At 37.6% G+C, this 4,568-nt stretch overlaps 1 pseudogene; it reads left to right on the top strand.

The window, feature by feature from the left end:
- Positions 1-622: 622 nt before the first annotated feature.
- Positions 623-2,372, top strand: LOC112830164 (phosphoglycerate kinase 1 pseudogene; annotated as a pseudogene).
- Positions 2,373-4,568: the final 2,196 nt, after the last annotated feature.

Below are 4,568 nucleotides of genomic sequence, written 5' to 3'. Positions count from 1 at the left end.
ACTTTTGGGGACATTTACCTTTATAAAGAAAATGTACCACTATTTGTGTATTTTAAAACTTTATATACATACTACACATCCTTTCAGACTTTTTCCTCTTTAAAATATGTTTCTGTATTTAAATGTTGGTACCTTCAGATCTAGTTGTATGGTTCTATAATGTGATGTTAAAAACCAACTATATGTGTCTCCTCATAAGCACAAAAATTTCTCCCTAAAAGCGTAATTGCTGGATTTTAACAAGCATCCATTTTCACATTCATAGCTCCACTGGTAATACATAACCTCACCAGTAGGTGTCATCAGAATGATCAAGTTTTACTCAGGTAGGTTTGATAGGGTATGTGATGACAAATTAAGTATTTGTATTTCCCTTAATAGTAGCAGTGTTGTGAATCTTTTCAAATTTTTGTTGGCAGCCAGTTTCTTCTGTGAATTACCTGTCAGAGCCTTTGCCTATTTTTCTATTGGGTTGGTCTTTTTATCATTAATTTGTAGAAACTCTTTATATATTCTGGATACTAATACTTTGATGATTATATACATTACAAATTTCTTGTAGTTTTTATCTCCTCTTTTCACATTGCTCATAATATCTTTCAGAAGTTATTACGTGATTCCGCACGCGACTGGAGCGCAGGTCGGCTGCGTTCTTCTCTGCTGTTTCAGCTCTGCCTCGTGGCCCTTGTATTGCCAAGATGTCGCTTTCTAACAAGCTGACTCTGGACAAGCTGGACGTGAAGGGGAAGCGGGTCATCATGAGAGTGGACTTCAATGTTCCTATGGAGAACAACCAGATAACAAACAACCAGAGAATCAAGGCTGCCATTCCAAGCATCAAATTCTGCTTGGACAATGGAGCTAAGTCAGTTGTTCTTATGAGCCACCTGGGCCGGCCTGATGGTGTCCCCATGCCTGAAAAGTACTCTTTGGAGCCAGTTGCTATAGAACTTAAGCCTCTGCTGGGCAAGGATGTTTTGTTCTTAAAGGACTGTGTGGGCCAAGAGGTGGAGACAGCTTGTGCTAACCCAGCTGCTGGGTCTGTCATCCTGCTGGAGAACCTTCGCTTTCATGTGGAGGAAGAAGGGAAGGGAAAAGATGCTTCTGGGAATAAGGTTAAAGCTGAGCCAGCCAAAATAGAAGCCTTCCGAGCTTCACTTTCCAAACTAGGAGATGTCTATGTCAATGATGCTTTTGGCACTGCTCACCAAGCCCACAGCTCCATGGTCTATACAGAAGGCCGGAGGTTTCTTGATGAAGAAGGAGCTGAACTACTTTGCCAAGGCCTTAGAATGCCCAGAGCAACCCTTCCTGGCCATCCTGGGCAGAGCTAAAGTTGCAGACAAGATCCAGCTGATCAATAATATGCTGGACAAAGTCAATGAGATGATTATTGGTGGTGGAATGGCTTTTACCTTCCTGAAGGTGCTCAACAACATGGAGATTGGCACTTCTCTATTTGATGAAGAGGGAGCCAAGATCGTCAAAGACCTAATGTCCAAAGCTGAGAAGAATGGTGTGAAAATTACCTTGCCTGTTGACTTTGTCACTGCTGAAAAGTTTGATGAGAATGCCAAGACTGGCCAAGCCACTGTGGCCTCTGGCATCCCTGCTGGCTGGATGGGCTTGGACTGTGGTCCTGAGAGCAGCAAGAAGTATGCTGAGCCAGTTGCTCAGGCTAAGCAGATCATGTGGAATGGACCTGTGGGCGTATTTGAATGGGAAGCTTTCGCCCAAGGAACCAAAGCCCTTATGGATGAGGTGGTGAAAGCCACTGCCAGGGGCTGCAACACCATCATAGGTGGTGGAGACACTGCCACTTGCTGTGCCAAATGGAACACAGAGGATAAAGTCAGCCATGTGAGCACTGGGGGTGGTGCCAGTTTAGAGCTCCTGGAAGGTAAAGTCCTTCCTGAGGTGGATGCTCTCAGCAGTGTTTAGTACTTTCCTGCCTTTTGGTTCCTGTGCACAGCCCCTAAGTCAACTTAACACTTGCTGCATCTCTACTTGGCATTAGCTAAAATCTTCCCCCATGTCAAGATTCAGCTAGTGGCCAAGAGATGCAGCACCAGGAACCATTAAACAGTTGCACAGCATCTCTGTTCCTCTTTACTGCACCCTGGGTTTGCCTACATTCTTCGAGATCCCATTTGAATTTCTTAGTGACTAAACCATTGTGCATTCTAGAGTGCATATATTTATATTTTGCCTGTTAAAAGAAAATGAGCTGTGTTAAAGCTTCTCTTTTTGAAGTAGCTTATTCTGATTAGCTTTGTCATCGTTTCACTACTCAGCATGGAAATAAGATGAAATTCCAATTATAGGTAGGGAGGCAAAGTTGGTGATCTATTAAATAAAAGTATCCATTGAAACTGGAAAAAAAAAAGAAGTTATTACGTAGCCAAATTTGTTAATATTTTCCTTATTAGTTTGTGCTTTTGCATCATATATAAGATTCCAAATCATATATGTGACCTGATATAATTAAAATATTATTTTTCCATGTTTTCTTCTATTTTATTATTTTACTTTTAAACTTAGACTTTTGTTCCATCTGGAATTCAATTTGTATATATGTACAGGTACAAAAATTTTTTCCATATCAATAATTATCAAGTATCATTTAATAATCCATCCTGTTTCTCCCAAATTTTATTGTCATGCTCACCAAATAAATGGATTTGGTTTTAATTTCCTTTTCTTTTCCATTGGTTTGTCTATTCTGTGTTAAGCCTTACACATTTTATTCTTATGGATTTACAGAAATTTTAATATCTGCTCAGGCAAATCTACCATTTTTCTTTTTCAGGATTGTGTTGACCATTCTTGGTCCTTTGCATTTCCACATAAATGTTTGAAATAACTGGTCAAATCCCATTATGAAGAAACTGATGACTTTTTATTAAAAGTGCATTGAATTTTGCAGGCTTCCACTTATGAAATGAATAAGTCATGGGAATAAATGTACAGCATAGGGAATATGGTCAGTGATATTGTGAGAGTGTTATATGGTGACAGATGGTAGCTACACTTGTGGTGAACATAACATAACATATACAGAAGTTCAATCACTGTGTTGTACACCTGAAACTAATGTAACATTGTTATGTCAACAACAATCAAATAAAAAAATTAAAACAAAACAAAAAAGCACCTAAATCAAGAAACACTAAGGGAATTGTTTCCAGTGTATTTTCACCTGTTGAGAGACACTAGTAAAAAAAACAACTACTACGGTCATGTGTGGATATATTATACAGTAATTTAAAATAAACGTGCTGTTGTTTAAAACTTTAAAAAAAAGTGCATTGTATTTAGAGATTAATCTGGGATAAGTTTCCATCTTTATGATTTTGATTCTTCCCATCCACAATCATGGTATCACAATCATGCTATATCTTTCCAGTCATTTAAGTCTTCTTTTACTGAAGTTTTATAATTTTATCTTAAGAAAAAGGTCTTCATAATCTTTTAAAAAGTGTCCATTACAAATGATATATAAAGCTTTTATAGTACATTGTCTAAGGAAGACAGCCTACCACATGACTAATACACAGGTTTGGGTGTTGAAACCAAAATGCTTGCGTTCAAATCCTGGCTTTGTCATTTATAAGGTGTATTACCTAAAGTAAGTTACTAAACTTCTGGGAGATAGGTCACTCATCCATAAAATAAAGAATTCTAATAATACCTGCCTCATAGGATTATTGTAACAATTACATAAAAGAGGAGAGAAAGAGAGAGAGACTTAGAACAGTGCCTGACACATAGTAAATGCTTAGCAAATGTTAATTTGTTGCCATAGGATGGAGTAGGGCAAGCTGTATTAACAAGCAGCCCTAATATCTCAGTGACTGAAAGCAACAAAGTTTATTTCTTGTTTATCCTACATGTGTGACATGCATGGTGGGGGACGGTGGTTAATTGCTCTATTTCTCTATTTTATTCTCACCCTAGGGCCCAAACTGTTAGAGCAGCTATTACCTGGAATATTGCCACACACTGGGAAACAGTGGAAAAGTTTAGCAAGTCATGTACGGGCTCTTAAAGCTTTCACGTGGAAGTGACAGGCATCACTGTGCTCACATTTCATTGGTTGTAACAAGTCATCTAATCAAACCTAACTTCAAGAGACAAGAAAGTAAAATCCTACTATGCACTAAGACACACCCGAAAATATTAGCATTCATGGCTATCATGGTTATCATTACTTGTGTGATCACATTATATAAAAATTGAATTTTAAAAAATCATAACCTTAAATTCTATCAACTTGCTAAACAATTGTTAAACTGGTTTTAAAAGCTTGTGTGGAGTTTCTCTCTGATTTTCTTGGTAAATATTCCACTATGTACAAATGACAGTTCTATGCTTTCTTTCCCAATGGTTATACTATTTATCTCATATGTTTCTGTTCACTTTTGTGTTGAGGTATGTTGCTGCCCTGGCTAGAACTTCTAATATAATGTTAGAGAAATAATAAATCACAATAAAAAGCTGTGTATTGTCATCCCTTTTAATTTTTGTGAATTTAGTTAATGTGAATTATTTCAGTTTTATATTAGTTG

The sequence above is a fragment of the Callorhinus ursinus genome, unplaced genomic scaffold (assembly GCF_003265705.2).
Source record: "Callorhinus ursinus isolate GAN/ISIS: 27379988/994484 unplaced genomic scaffold, GSC_fseal_2.0 scaffold27, whole genome shotgun sequence".
Taxonomy (NCBI): domain Eukaryota; kingdom Metazoa; phylum Chordata; class Mammalia; order Carnivora; family Otariidae; genus Callorhinus; species Callorhinus ursinus.
The sequence above is the reverse complement of the archived record's forward strand: the minus strand, read 5'-3'. Positions and strand labels throughout refer to the sequence as shown.